The sequence below is a fragment of the Crocodylus siamensis genome, chromosome 4 (genome assembly GCF_052110815.1).
Source record: "Crocodylus siamensis isolate JL-2025a chromosome 4, ASM5211081v1, whole genome shotgun sequence".
In the NCBI taxonomy this organism is placed as follows: Eukaryota; Metazoa; Chordata; order Crocodylia; family Crocodylidae; genus Crocodylus; species Crocodylus siamensis.
The window spans coordinates 220,131,101-220,147,825 of NC_143398.1; positions in this window are offsets into that span (position 1 = coordinate 220,131,101).

The window sequence follows — 16,725 nt, forward strand, 5'->3', positions numbered from 1 at the left end:
GATGTGGGAAGCACCAGAGCTGTTCTGTTCCCTCTGGCTGGGCTACACTGCGGTTGAGCTCATCTGGGAATGGGAACAGTGGCAACATCAGGGCAGGAGAGTAGTTCCCCCTTCCCTGGTCTGTTCCCCAAGAACATGCATAGGAAGAGGATCCCCTTTCCCCATCCCCACTGCTACTTTCCCTGTCCCAACTCAGCCCAGCACACATACAGCCTGGCTGAGGCAGACAGGAACAGCTCAAGTGTTTCTCCCACCACTGAAACAGCAAGGAAAGCAACAGCAGTAGGTTGGGAAGGGCAAGGGGAAGGAGGGAAGCAGGGAATTTCACTTACCTTAAAGGACTTTAAAAAGTACCCAGAGGCTCCCATGATGTGGTCCAATCCAAAAGAGGGGTGAAGCTATGCCACTGTACCCCCTCTGCATCCACCCCTGGGTCTAGCTAGAGCTCTCTAGTTTCCAAACATTGTCTGTAGCCCTAGTTATACATTTCCTGTATGTCCTCTTACATATTTTTTATTAAAGGCTCCTGAAATTAAACTTTTTTTCCTCTTTCTCATTCTGATTATTTACTTAGCACTCCGGGCAGGATACTAAATTGGATTTGTAACCGTGCAGATAGAGAAAGTTCAATCATATTTAGGAGTAGTGCTCTGTAAAGACAGATTGCAGTGCATCTGAATGCTCTCCCCAAATGTATCCAAAAACAAAATAAGAATCATGACCAAAGCTGGTAGCTTCCACCTGCCTAAGTGCTTCTACATATCCCACTATTCCCCTGAATACTTTTGCAAATCTGGCTCCAAGAGTCCAACAACCACTAGGGTGTTTCCTTCATACAATGAGCCAGATGTGGAAAAAGAAAAAAGAGAATCTACCGTGGGATTACAGCAAGCTAGTGAGGTAGGAGAAGATAATGCATTGGCAGTACAAAATGAACCAGCAACTGGTGCTTGGGTTTGGGGAACTTGTTCTGGAGCTGGACATGGTTAGCGGGTGGCACAAGCATAAATCAACTGGAGTATGGATTTGCTTCCTAGATCCCTTTCTTGTGTACAGTTCTCAAATTCTCCTCTGCTCCAAATCCAGTATAATCATTTCTAGACAAGTTCCTGGTCTCCCATTACAGATATAACAGACCCCACTTTGGTTATTACAGTGAACGGCCAAGATGCAGAGAAGAGGGATGAGGATGGAAAGGTAAGAACAGGATCCATGTAAATAAATGACATAAAAGAGGAAAGCAGAGTTTCTCTATGTGCTCCTTTCTCTGGGGAGGATTGCAATGGCCACTGGTGGTCAGAGTACAGTTTCCAAAAATATGGGCAATGATGGAAAATGTGAAGGTAGGACATGGAGATTCAGCATGGAATTATCTCTAATGACCTGAAATCTCCATTACTGGTAGCCATCTTGATTAGTCCAAGGCAAATAATGGCATGGAGGATGGCTTCTTTGCATTAATTATTGAATCCTGAAGGAGACTAGACTCCAGACTTCAGATAAATGTGATATATTTGTCAGGATGAGGAGAGGCTGAATATTTTAGTTGGTAAACATGGACTCTAGGTGGGGTAGCTGACCTTATTTTTTTTAACTTTTAAAATGATTAACCAAATGATGATAGCGATTCAGTTTGGAATAATGTCAGTAGAATTTTTTAAAGAATGAATATTAATTACATAGACCGATTAAGTACTGTGTCCAGTTTTGGGCCCCTGTTGCAGAGCACTCAGGAGAGCAGAAAAACAACTCAGGGGAGACCCCTAGTGTCAAGATGGAGGAGGGTCAGCTGTCAGTTGCCTGGGCAGCCAGAGTAACAGGTGCTGGTTGCCAGGACAAGCACTGGGGAGCCAGCCGATAGGAAGGGGTGGGGCCTGGCCCATATAAAAACTCAGGCAGGAGGGCAGTTCCCCTCTGGCGACCAAGGAAGGAAGAGCTTGGCCAGTGCAGGCACAGGGGGAAACTCTGACTGTGTGAGCATCTCTGGGGTGCTGCTGGGGTTGGAGTATTTCCCAGTACGGATTGAATGTTGTTGGCCGGACAGGTTAGTTTTTATGTTATAGCCCAGGGGGATTTGTGTTTTTGTGTTTGTTGTACACCGGAGGACCGGGTGAGGCTATTAGGGGTTGGAGGAGGCCTCATGGGGGCTCCATGGTAGCGTGGGGACCTGATGCCAGAGCAGGCAGTTGTGAGAAGCCTCGGAGCAGGCAGTTGCGAGACAAGCCAGAGGGAGCCGGGGGGGGGGGGGGGGGGCGGCGCAGGCTGCGAAACAAGCCAGAGAATGCCGGTGGGGGCACAGACTGCAAGACAAGCCAGAGAGCGTCCATGTGGCATGGAGAGTGGAACAGACCCGAACAACGTCAGGTACATCTGCGAGGCTTGGGCTGTGGTGTAAGGGGAGGAAAGGAGCCGCAGATAGTGCCCCAGGCACTGAGACCGAAAATCGGCAGCTTCCCGCTTGATTCATATCTTCTAATCAAGCAAGTAACAACAAGGCATGGCAGATGAGAAGGTGGGCGGTTGGCCCATACTCGGTGTTGTGGGGTCACTAGTAGACAGACCCAAAGAGGCACTTCAAGGATGTAAATAGTCCAGAGCAGAGCCACAAAAATTATTAGGCTGGAACTCTGCCAGCCTGTAAGGGGAAAACCCACCATTTCCTGTGTTTTTCTCCTTCAAAGGAGAAAAACTGGGTTCTACCTCATTTTTGCATGGCAAATGGAAAACCCAGATCCCTGTTGATTGACATAACTTTTCAGTGACAGATCAAAGCAACACACAAACAACAAAAGACATTGCAACATTGACCAGATTAACAGCCTGTTCTGAAAAGGAAAAACAACTACCTGTAAAAATAACCTAAACAATTCCCAAATCAAGTATTGTAGCAGAAAACAAAGACATTCAAGAGGGCTGTCAATTCTTATATCTTTGTTGTAATACATCAAACACACAAGGCAGCAGCTGCCTTACCAGCCTAAACAAGATCTGGCCATTGAAAAGCTGTAACTTAAAAACCATACTATAAGACCAAATTTTTAACTCAAGGGTTATTTCCACTTTAACATGAAGATATAATAGCTGGAAGTTCAAAAGGCGTAGACAGTAGGGCTGTGCGAAGCTTCAGTCCCTAATTTGATTCGGTGGAGATTCAGCTTGATTCAGTGGCAGAATCTCCAAATCTGAAATGAATCAGGAGACCCTTTAATTTCTCTGAATCAAATTGGAACCCCCTAAATCAATTCAGAAAGATTTGGAGATTCAGACTGTTGCAGGGCACTTCCGCACCCCGCTCCTAGTGGGATTTGAACTTAAGCGGGTGTGTCGCAGGGTGTGTCACAGGGCAGTGAAGTGCCCTGCTCCTAGAGAAAAGTTACAGGTGTTGGTTGCCGGGGCAACTGCAGTTCGGTCAGCTGACCGGAAGGGGGCAGGGCCTGGCCTATATAAACAGCCTAGGCTGAGGCCAAAGGGGCCGTTCTCCTCTGGCAGCTGATGGAGTGGGAGCTTTGTGGAAGCATTGCAGCTTATAGAAGCCTGAGGGCCTGAAACAGCTCCTGGGTGAGGAGAAACCCCTGGGAGGGGGTTGAGGGAGGTTTAGCCAGAGGGCTAGAGCTTGAGTTTTTAGCCAGGAGGCTTGGTTTGTGTTGCAGCTGATTGGCTTATGGTTTTGCTTTGTTGTCAGACTGGAGGACTGGGTGAGGCTGTAGGGGTTGGAGGAGGCCTCATAGGAGCTCCCCAGTAGTGTGGGGGTTCCTGGTGCCAGAGAAGGCACAGCAGTCTGGTGCCAGAGAAGGCACAGAAGTTCAGGGCGCACTGACCCCAACCCTGAGAGGGGAGTTTGGTGGAATAGGGGCCAGGTAAGGCTGAGGCCATCTGAGCCCAATTGTGGGAAGCCCCAGTGGGGCACAAGACCCAAAAAAGGGGTCTAGGGGCCAGGTAAGGCCGAGGCCACCTGAGCCCAATTGTGGGAAGCCCCAGGGTGGGCGTGAGCGCAAGCAAGGCTCCAGGGGGGGCGTGAGCATGAGCAAGGCCCAGTGGGGCAGTGCTGTGCGGGAGAAGCCCCAGAGGGGGGCGCGAGCGTGCGGGAGAAGCCCCAGAGGGGGGCACAAGCTCGGAGAGAAGCCGGCCTGGAGGACATCTGTAAGAGCACGGGCAATAGTTGACCCAACAATGTCCGGTACACCTGAGAGGCTTGGGGCATGGTATAAGGGGTGGTAGGAGCCATGCATAGCCCATAAGGCTGGGGTTCACCAAATCACTCCATACAGAACAGGGGCCAGGATAAACAAAAGCACCATGTCCAAGGGGACAAAAGGCAGCCTCCATTATAAAATTAGATAATATCAAAGACATGGCGGGCGAGAATGAGGGTGCTTGATCGGCAACTTGGCATGGTAGGGGGTGCCAGGAGAGATCACGGCAGCTCCTAGGACCCTGCACTGTGACACAGACATGGACACAACTTTAAATCTTTTTTCTACATATCTCTAGGTAGCAGGCAGCTTGTGAGTGCTGTGGTGCTGGGGTGCATGGAGTGTCCCACAGAAGCATGGAGGGCTCCCCAGCGCACTTGGCAGAAGACCTGGAAGTGGACCAGAAGCACTGGTCCTCTTTTGGGTCTGCCAGGGAACATGCAGGGTCCCCCCCACCCGCATTCCCCCAGCTTGGCGACTGGTACCTCCTGGGTCTGCAGTGGGGGGTACTTGGTTACCCCACAACCAATCGCTGAGCCAGGGGACCATGGGGTGGGGCCCCCCAGAGTGCTCCCCAGCAGACCCACTTTCGGTCCACTTTTGGGTTTATCCCGCACTCCTGTGAGGTGCTCCATCTGCCCCAGAATCGCAGTGATCACAAGCTGTGCTGATACCTCGAGGTATGTAGAAAAAACTTTTAAAGCTGTGTCAATGTCCGAATCACTGATTCTCTGAATCAACATCAAATCTTCAGATTTGGCTGAATCGAATCAGGGACAGTGATCTGAACCAACAAATCAAATCACTGTCCCTGATTTGGGCCGAATCTGAATCAAATAGGGCCCGCTTTGCACACCCCTAGTAGACAGCATTCAAAATGCCTTAAAATGTTTCTAAATGCCATGATTGTATAGACATATGTTGACAATTATCTGAGAATTAAACACTGTATCTCCAAATTTATTTAGAAACAAGGATAGAAATATTTTGAACGTGAGTTAGGAATGAAGGCAAAGTCTCTTTTATAACAGGCGGGACAATGGTCTGTTAGAGAAACACACAGAGGGGACTGATCAAAAAAATCCCTTTGTTGTTTAGTGAAGAAATATTACAGGTTGTTCAGTGAAGGAAATATCATAGAGAATATGCAGTGGCACAGAATAGCCTGATGCATTGTTTGAATTTTTCCTGTATTGTCAGATTCAGAATAAAGAGAAAAAAATTGTAAAATGGGCCTCATGTAATAATATCAATAACAGTCTGTTGCAAATACAGTGTGATTGTGCTGTCTATAGAAAATAAAATTAATGCTTTATAGATATGCATCATCCTGACATTACAGTTTTGATTATTAGAATTGACAACTATTTTCTGCAAAACAGTTAAAAGGAAAAGAAAAAGAGCATTTAATGTTTACAACTGAGATTTCCAATATTCTGGGGTTTTTTCCTTGAAAATTCCCCAGAATTTAGGGGGAAAAAAAGAAAGAAAAAGACTGGGTTTATCAAAAAGAAAGCTGATGGAAAAAAACTAACTGGCACTTATTAAAATCTAAATATGTATACTTAATTTAAAAATACTTTTGGGGGCTAGATTGTGATACCCCAATTCATAGAGAAAATATCTTAAGTGTTTTTATTATATACAACAAATTGGTCCTTAGTGTTATGTATGTCAATTCCATTTCATATATTTGCTTTTACTATTTATTCTTCTGCCTATGCTGCTTGAACACTGAAGCCAATCCTTTGTTGTTTTTTCTGGATTACACTCCTTTTTAAGAATATCTCCATCTGAGCTCTGGGCAGGCAAATGAATTCTATCATTGTTAAAAAAGCTTAATGAGGTGTCAAGAGTCGAAAAATACTCTCTTCACAGCCAGGTCTTCAAGTAATGAAACATTGATTTTTTTTCCCCCCACTGAAGACATTGCTCTTACTCTAAGGATAGTAAGTGAAAAATAGTGATTGGCTTCTAAGAGCATAGTCCATTCTCAGCAGCTTAATTTAGTTTTTCAGAATATTAATGAAATCAGTACAGTGACTTGTTAGTGTTAGAGTGTGGTTTGTAGGTATACAGTATACACAATCTATACCACACAAGCCAGAGATGTAGCAGAGGCTGGAGGAAAAAAATGCTCAGCAAGAGGCAGGAGAACTGTGCTTCCTAAATAAAATACGCACCTTGTTTTTGAAAGGCAAAACGAAATAAAAAAGATTTTTTTTCTAGAATGATGGAAGCATAGAGCAGAGACAGAGCCAAGCTTCAGCTCATTCATCCTCCCTTTCCTACTTAACCAAAAGCTGAATCCCTAAGAGCTGCTGAAGATGGGTCTCCATGGGTGGATCTATAATTTTGAAAAGAGTTAAAAACATTCTACAAGGAAGTACAACAGAAGGAGAGAGCAGGAGTAGCTAAAAGACAGGAAAATTGCCAGATGAAAGGTTAGCTTGATTAGTGGACATCATAACTATTAAAAAAGAGAGATGATTATTAACACATGTGGAGTGAATAAAGAGCTATTAAGTCAATTGCCTCCTTTAATTACCTCAATGGAAACGATGCTGCTTTTGTGAGCTGGAATTAAAGTGGTGTGCTTCTATTCCAGAAAGAAAATCAAGCTTCTGTATGCAAGATATGTACCCCAGTTTTTGGGGCTGATTTTTCGAGAAACTTTGCTTGTGCTATGGGAGTAAATACAGTATTTCTCTTGTTGAGTGGTACCTTAACTCCACCTTGGACCATGGGACATGTATACTAATCAGTAAAGGAGAAAGGTTATCAGAAAAAGTTCTCTACCATGGTAGAAACCTATCATGCCTTCGTAGTATGGATAGAGACTATATATCTTATATTACCCCATGCATATAGTCCACAAAAGGCAACCTTCTCCCTTGATCCACTTTACCTCATTTGCCCAAGTAATATTGATAGCAGATGCTATGGCCCAAACAGGTGACCAATTAGTTGGGTTTTTTTCACGCTGCACAGACTGTACAGATACTCTATATACTTACAAGCATGCCTAAAAGACCAGAAAGGAAGGTACCAGATAAAATATGATACAGCCAACAACTACTTTAGTCATACATACAACATAAACCACTTCATTCTTTTTACATGGCAACTAGCATGTTACAATTCTCCCACCAAAAGTGGAGGATACCTGAGTAAATTCAATGGCAGTGAGCAGATTGAAAGTTGACACTGGAACTCTTACAACCCATCTCAAGTCTATTCCGATAAATAGACTTCTAATAACTAGACTGCTTTTGGTTTGTTTTGAATAACAAAACTCAGATTTCAAATGTTCATTGTTTATAACTCGTGTGCTAAAGCTGATGTTAATGAACAGCTATCTACTACAGCATTCTCTCTGACAAGTTTTACTATTTTGGTCATAAGTGATATGTAGGAAGGGATAGGGGTAGGGGACATCTTTTTATGACAGCTATTTAGGACTCCACCATTCTTTAGACTGGCCAGAGGAAAGTAAACCAAGGCCCTTTATTATTTATATACTGTCCAGAATAAGATAGGCACTATGGCCAGTTGAACCAATTTAAAACTTGTTTCAGTGGGTGTATTCATAAATAAAAGTGTAAACATAAAAATTATTTTAAACACCCAGTCAATGGCAGTTGTTATCTATTGTTATATAGTAACTGTCTTCAGTGAAATTACTCTGTCTGTATTGTAAGATGAGAAAACCCAATCTATGATTCCAAATCTTTGTGGCATGGCCCAAACACAAGTTAAAGCTTTATGTTGTTTTGAATTTAGACATGTGTTATAGATGCCTCCTTATGTATATTTGATACGTTTCCATACACATGGTCACTATTCTGTCTGACCTTTAATTTAAATGTAGGAACACAGCAGACCAGGAACTGACCCCAATTTGTCAGTTCTCCAAGTGATACTTATTAAAAAGCTTTTACACAGACAATTGCTTTAGTGAAATTCCATTTAAGGAACAAAAGTAAGTCCTGTTCTAATGCTGAGAACCTAAGAAGCCAAGGCTATGTCCAGAGGAATTTAATTAATATTTATAAGCATGTGAACATTGCAATTTTGCAACCTAATAAGAGAAGGACCCATAAAGAGAACAGGGCTTAAATGCTACAGTAATAAACAAGATCCTTTCCTTGTAATTGAGCTACAAAGATGCTCTGAGTTCAGAATCCAACTGTGTAAGTGCCAAGTAGAAATATGTCAAATCTTAATCTCAGCCGTAATTATTTGTGAAAAATTATTTGTATTCACGCTGCCTTGGAAACATTTATGGCTAACCTAAGCAGGTTCATACTTGATGGAAGGAAGCTGTTCTTACCGAATTGCTCCAATGGCAAAGCAGTACTTTTTCTATTAGTAAACATTGTGAACATTTTCAATAAATTATGGATTTCTAGCACTGAAATATATTTACAACTTGTGCTTGAAATATTTTGTACAGTTGCTTCCTGCTAACTACATATAAAACTACCCAACATGCATTGCTCCTGAAATAATGGTTTTGATCTTCATAGATTTCATAGATTGCATAGACATTAGGGCTGGAAGGGACCTTGGAAGATCATCGAGACCAGCTCCCCCTCAAAGGGCAGAAAGTCAGCTGGGGTCATAGGATCTCAGCAAGATAAGCATCCAATTTACTCTTGAAGGTGTTCAATGTAGGTGCTTGAACCACCTCCGCTGGCAGACTGTTCCGGACCTTGGGGGCTCGGACAGTAAAGAAATTTTTCCTTATGTCCAGCCTGAAATGGTCTCGCAGTAGTTGATGACTGTTCAACCTCGTCATCCCTTGGGGTACTCTGGTGAACAAACCACCAGAGACTGGTGGTCACCCCGATAAACTTATAGATGGCCATCAGATCACCCCGAGCCTGTGCTTTTCCAGGCTGAAGAGCCCCATGGCTCTCAGCCTGTCGTAAGGTCTGTTTTCCTGGCCTCTGATCATGTGCATGGCTCTTTGGATTCTCTCAAGCTTCTCCTCATCCTTTTTGAATTGTGGGGCCCAAAACTGGACACAGTTCTTCTGCTGCAGCCTCACCAAGGCCGAGTACAAGGGGCGAATGATGTCCTGGGATTTGCTCGAGAAGCATCTATGGATGCAAGCCAGGAGTTTTGCTCACTTTACTAGCCACAGCATCACATTGCAGGCTCATGGTCATCTTGTGGTCAATGATGACCCCCACATCTCTTTCTTCTGTAGTGCTAGCCAGTGTAGCACTGCTGAGCTGAAATTGATGCTGCAGGTTTTGCCTCCCAAGGTGGAAAACCTTGCATTTTTTAGTGTTAAACACCCTCAGGTTCTTGTCCACCCATTAGCTGAACCTGTCCAGGTCAGCCTGGATAGCCCTCCTGTCTTCTGGTGTGGATGGTTTGCCCCAAAGTTTGGTGTCATTGGTGAACTTGGCCAGTCCACCTCTGACTCCAACGTCCACATCATTAATGAGGATGTTGAACAATGTGGGTCCAAGGACAGAGCCTTGGGGGACCCCACTGGTCACAGGGGCTGATCATTCTCAAATGCAGCTGTACTAAGAGCACTCAAGATTGGGCCTTATGTTATAGAAACCTCACGGTGGTATAATTTTAAGTCAGCCACGTATGCATTACAGGAGCATTAGCCTGCCTCTCCCTTTCTAGGATGACTTTTAATTCATAAAGTAATTCTTCTATGGTTTTGGGATCAGATTGTACCATCAGTAATTCATTTAATTGCTATGTCTTATATTTATTCTTTTGGTATCTATGACCCTTACTACTTGTTGCATATATTACACACCTAACTGGTTAATCATGCAATAAATTTAGATTGGCCACATATGCAAAGTAATTATCACACCATAAAAAGGACAATTCAGCTATAACAAATCCAATCAGCTACAAAGTTGGGGCTTAAAAATTTGCCACAAGTCTATAGCTGGTTTCTATCCAGCTTCAATTTGAACATGTGACAGGGCCCTATGGTACAGACATATTATTAATATGCAGTGAGCTTGATACAGGAGTGACTGATTTACCCTTGCCTCCATGACACTTTTTACCAGTATCTTAGCTCCTGCTATAATTGTGTTTTAAATTAGGGCTGTGTGAAGCTTTGGGTGGTGATTCGATTCGGAAGAGATTTGGCCCGATTTGGTGGCTGAACCTCTGAATTCAAATCAAATCAGGGGACTAATTAAAAGGTCCAAATCAATTCAAAGCTCTCTGAATCTTTGGAAAAGATTTGGAGAGTTTTGATGATTCAGGCAGTCCCTGGGGGCTGCAGCAAGAAGCTGCAGCTCAACATGGAATTGGTAAGTACTAGGGGTGGGGGTGGAGGGAGGGGACAATGGGGGGACCCCTGCCTGGTTCCATCCCTTGCCTGCTCACCCAGCCTCCCCATGGCTATCCCGCCCGCCCCAGCTCCCAATTCTTAAAAAAAAGCCCCACTCACTGAGTGCTGCTGGGTGGGGGGGGGGCAATTCCTACCACCCCATGCTTCATAGGGGGCTCTGCCATAAGCCCTTCGACCACCCCTTGCTCCCTCAGTCCTCCCACAGGTGCCCTCCCCACCCCAGCTCTGGCTGTTTAAGAAAAAACAAAAATAAGAAAAGCTCTGGGACTCACTGCTCCTGCAGTTGCCTCAGGGTTTTGAGGGGCACAAGAGCACCCATGTAGTGTGGGGCAGTGGGGGCAGCAGGGATTGCCCTCTACTGGGCAGGAATGGTGAGTCCAGGGTTTTTCTGGTTTTTTTGGGAGGGGGGGTTGTTTTTTCTCTTGAAGGGCTGGAGCTGAAGCAGGTGGGGCAGCCATAGGTGGCTTGTGGCAGATCCCCCCCATGTAGTGTGGGGCAGTGGAAATCACCCCCCCCCACCTAGTAGCACCCACCGAGTCAGGGATTTTTTTTCAAAGTCTTGGAGCTGGTGTGGGCGGGGCAGCCATTGCCGGGCTGGGAGAGTGTGGCAGAGCATCTCTGGTGTGTGCTACTTTAAGAGTTTGAAGAGGCAACTGGCAGGTGTGGCCCAGCTCTGATGAGTGCCCATTTTACAATTCAGACTAGCAGAGCTGGAGGCAGCACTCTGCTGCCTGGCACCAAGGAAACAACATCTCCCGGTGGAGCTGCTGCTCCGGTAACACCAGGATTTAAGGGCAAGAGATAATGGGGATGGTTAGGAGGCTCTTGGTCCTGGGCAAGACCTAAAACTGCACCCTGCTGAGGATGGGGTGCCTGGTGGGGCTGTTTGGGGTGGAACAGTCCCCTAGAAATGCCAGGCCACTTATCACCTCAGTGGAAGGCAAGTAGGGGCACCTAATCCCCAGCACCCACTTTCAGGTGGGTCAATTAACATTGGAGGTAGTTTGGGGCCAGGTACGGCTGCAGCCACCTGAGCTTGTGGGGTGTGTGTGTGACCCCAGGCCACAGCGTAGCAGGCAGAGTATAGGTCTCAGTGGAGGCAGAGGTGTAGAGTGGGATGCAGTGGGGCACCTGACAGCCTACACCAGAGTGGCAGTTGGGAGGCCTGGAGAACTGAGTGAGGGGCATTGAGCCTAGGGAAGAGGCAAGGAGCCCAGAGGTTAGGAGCCCCGACTGTGCGTGTGTGTGGGAGAAGGAGCCCAGTGAGAGTGAGGGGCTCAGAGCTCAAGGAGAGAGGCCGGAGTTAGGGGCTGGGATATAGTTACAATATGGGAATATTGAGAGTAATGAGTAGTGAGGCCCTATGAACAGAGGGCCTGAGATGAGGCCCTGTGAGGAAAGGGCATGAAGTGGGTCCCAGTGAGCAGGGGGATCAAGGGTAAGCCCTGCTAACATGGGGGCCAGGTTAGGTCCAGGTAAGCCTTCAGGCATCTGAGGCCACAGGTGGGCCAGAGGCCGATTGGGTGCAGCGGCTGAGGAAGTGCCACAGGTAAACAATGGGGCAAGTCAGGAGCCCCTAATTCAGAGCAGCTGGGTGAGTGACCCAGTGAGGGACTAGAGGTAGAGTCACATTCCATTGTTCTGCAAACCATCTAGTGCTTGCTCGGATGAGGGTTGCAGGAGAGGCCCAAGAAGCCACACACCTGCTGGCTGGAGAGTGCAGGGCCCTTCGGGCGAGGGCAGGGTGAGCGTAGCCCCAGGAAGAGAGAGGCAGTATGAGAGTGGCCCCGCAAAAGGGCAGTATGAGAGAGAGAGACCGTGTGAGAGGCGGTGGAGTGGGAGAGGCCTCAGTGAGAGGTGGGCAGTATGAGTGTGGTCTGTAATAGGGCAGAAAGCGAAAGGCCTAACACTGGGATGAGTTGAGCTCGGCCTAAGACCAGAGCAGAGCTTAGCTGTTATGAACATCTGTCAGGCTTGGGATGCAGTAGAGGAGTGTTTGGAGCTGCATACATAGGCCCAGGAGAACAGGGCGTTCCAAGGGTAGCCTCCCACCTAATTAATACCTTAATTATGTATCTTCAAGGCATGGCAGGCAAGAAAGGTGGGTGGCATGCCCACAGGCAGGTGAGAAGTCTAGCACTGTGGCTACTCCAGGAGTTCCCACTTTGCCACAGAGAGCGGATGGGGGATGGACATGGCTTGGGTGATTTGGAGATTCATCAGGAGCTGAATCTCCCAATCAGATTTGGCCAAATCAGTTCAGGGCAGTGATTCAAAAATCACTGAATCGAATCACTGTCCCCCAAAATCATCCAAATCTGAAGTGTACACAGGCCTATTTTAAATGTTTTTGACAATGCAGCTCTAAAATACATTTGAAGAGAATCATCTTGGCAGTAGTGAGAACATTGAGTCTCTTCTGAATTAGCATTTAATCTTTATTAAAGTATCACTGTACATTCACATTTTTAGATTTTTATAAATGGAATTTGATGCCTTTGGACTTAACTTAAGCAAAGGTGAAAGACAGGTGCTTTTAAGAAAAAAAGTTTAGAAGGGTTAAAAATGTCTTCACAGCTGAAAGAGCAGAAAAGCCTGATTCACAGTCTTTCTACTACACTTCAGTAGGTTTTGGATCAAGCCCAGGTAGTTCAACTGGCTTCAGACTTCATTACAAACTTGAAACTTAAAACCAGAGTCCTTAAAACATTCACTGAATTTCAAAAGGCTATCAGAAAGGAAACTCAAAGTGAAATGTAGCTTTGAAGAACCACACACCAATAATAATATGAAAATGTAGGGATGATCTTCTGCTAAACACAAATTCCCATGTTTCTTTCTTATTCTGAACTCAGTGGACCTTGTTTGTCTTGAATTGTGGATATTCTCTAAACACTAGGTGGCTCAGTAAATAAAATTCAGTGTAGGCAGGTAAAGAAAGAATCAGATTCTCTCTTTGGAGGCCAATAGAAGCTGTCTGTGTATATATGAAAATACAATCTGGCACTCTGTAATTAGAGCCAGAGTGAGATATTAACCATGCATAAGAAAATTCACCTAGCATAGTGATAAGAAAAAAGGATTAGATGGTTATTGGGAAAAAATAATTTAAACTATTTACCTAATGCACAACTGCAGGATAGTGGATATTTCAACAGAGGAATAGAATCTTGAATGAAGAACTGATAATGCTGATACCGAAGGATTTTTCTTAGTAATGCCTCTAAAATACAGAATACAGAACTGGAAATTACACCACAACGCACTGTCTTGGAGAGTGCAAGGATGGCACAAGGTCACCTGGACTTAAAGTAGAGAATAGCCTAGGAAAATGACCTTCCTCACTGAAGGGGGAAAAAAGGTTTTGAGGTTGCCTACTAGAAAAGTTCAACATAATGATGAAAGGGACTAAGAAAAAAGATCTATTGCTGGCACTGGTATGGTTGGAGGGTTAAAGTTTCAGCAACAATATAAGGATTAGGAAGTAACTATAAAGAGGATAAGCAAAACTATTTGATACAAAGGTTAATAAACATGTGGACCAAATTAATAGGGAAGTCAGTTGAAGCAAACAAGCCCCCTTAGAAAGAGAAAAATAATTGAGAATATGGCAGAAACCCCAAGAAGGTGGAAGATCAGCTAAATCAGACTAAAGGCAAGTCAGCTGGACAAGAGGGACATTTCCTGATCCTTACATATTTTATGTTCTTCTTACCCATAATCACAAAAAAATGCAAATTTCAGGATGTTATATTCCTGTTCCTGGAGCTATGCAAGCACTCTTGGAGCTGCCAAACCAAACAATTCAAATATTATCTAAATGATCTGATTCTTGTGGTTACATTCAGCTGGCGAATCTTTGTTCACAAAAATCTGACTCAAAATCATCAGATGATTGGATGTTTGTTACCCATGGAAAATAGCCTATAGCAATGTTTTACTCTATGGAAGGAGGAAGTGGTTAGAAATTAATAAATACAAATCGAAATCTTTCAAATAGGTGTTTGTAACCCTTCTGAGTCTTCGCTTCTCCAGGCTGAACAGTCCCAAGTCTTTCAGCCTCTCCTTGTATGACCTGCTCTCTCGGTCTCTACTCATGTGTGTGTGGCCCTCCTTTGGACTCTCTCCAGCTTCTCCACATCCTTCCTGAAGTGCGGTGCCCAGAACTGAATGCAGAACTCCAGCTGTGGTCTCACCAAGGCAGAATAGAGTTGGAGGATGACATCCTTAGCCTTGCTCGAGATGCCTAGGTAGATGCATGCCAGCGTTTGATTAACCCTTCCAGCTATGGCATTGCATTGCTGGCTCATCTTCATTTTGTTGTCTGTCATGACACCCAGGTCTCATTCAGATGTGGTGCCAAATCAGTTAATTCTGATACTGCATTCAACCAGGTTTATCTTAAACCAGTTTCAGCCATTTTGAAACTGGTTTATGTGCACTGAACTTATGTTCTGTGACAGGTTTAAACCAGTTTTTGATCACTTAAACCTGTCTATGTGTAATGTCTGTCCATAGACTTCAAGTCACTAGCACCTAATGTGATAACAAAGAAAATGAAAATGATTAAATTACTATTTTTTCCTACCAAAGTTCAAATAGAAAATAATGTCTAACCATTTAACCAAACAATGCAGAAAACATTGAACACGAACCACACTGTGGTCTAAAAATTCCTCTCTTCATATGAATGAATCATATTGCCTGTACCATGGTGGTAAATTCTTTTGTGGAAGTGTTGTCAAAATTAAAGTTATAATATCAATTTTATTTCTCTATGTAGTCTTCATATTGTGGACACGTGTATGTATGTTCTAACATCAGACTGCCAGGACACTTCTTAATTCCAATATTTTAACAGTAAAAACAATTTCTACACTGAAAAACTTCTCCCATTCCATGTTTGTTCCTGGACATATGATGATTTTAATATTCATTCTTATTTAACTTTAATTCTTAGTATAAAAGTCTAATTCCTGCCTTACAGAGCTATGTGACATGAAAAAATAATAGATGCTGCTCAGTAGATAAAATAATTTAACTTAAAATGTCCTTGCAGAATGAAACGTCAGTAAGATGAACATACTGCAGATAAGCAGAGTTTTGGATATGGACAAAGGGGGAAACCATTTATAAGCAATGGAGCATATTCTGTAATGGGCTTTAGGGGAAAGTGGCATGCTCATGAATGGGCCAGTGTGTTCATTTACATGCAGCTGGCCTGCTCCATGGTCAGGTGTTGAACGAGAATAGGAACTCTTCTACCCTGGTTGAAGGGATATGTTCACAGAGGAAAAAAACCTGCTTTGCTCTGACTACACGTGCTGCAGTAGGTATCACATGAAGGGGTGCCAGGTAGAGAAAATTTCCTCTCTATTTACTGAGCATGTTTTATTGCAGGGACACACCCACACACTTTATTATTCCAGAGAAAATTTTAGGTAGGTAGGAATAACTTTCCTGTGGGAATCCATCTTGTCATTACATCCATACACAGTTGTCCCCATGTTTGTGCAGGAAGAGCCTTCTGAGCCTGTAAGTAGGGATTAGAGTCTCCTCCTCAAATACGTTTGCAGGATCAGGACCATAATTTAAACCAAACCTTATTTTGTCTTAAACTACTGAATGAAAGTGTAATGACTGAGGGCTGCATTGCACAGAAGCATTCAGGGAACAAATTATGCTTGCACATTTTTGTCTGGGAAGAAGCTTGTTAAAATTCTTCAGAACTATGGAGATAATTGTATACATTATTGTGTGGTTATAGTTACTGTCTAATTAACTAAAACAACCTTGTGTTGACACAGAGAAGAAGATTGCTGGCCTTTGACAAAAGGGGCTTATTACTACTATGCTGCTGTTGAACCACTGCTAGCACTGGATGAATTTTATTATTAAAACACAGAACTCAGAAAATTTGATTTTCTCTGTAAGTAAGCACTACTCTTTCCAGGTACTAGCTTTTGTTGGAAAGCAGTTAAAACAAGCTTTAGTTTTAATTAGAAAGTGTTTACCTTTCAGTACAATATCATAATTGATATACTAAATGATAACAAATCTTTTTCCCATTGAATTGAAGTTTTGCCAGTTCAGTGGGTTCTTACCTAATACTGAACTAGGAGATGATAAGTCTGTCATCTTGCAGTTTGTACTTGTTAAGTCTTGGGGAGGAGAGGACTATGTTGT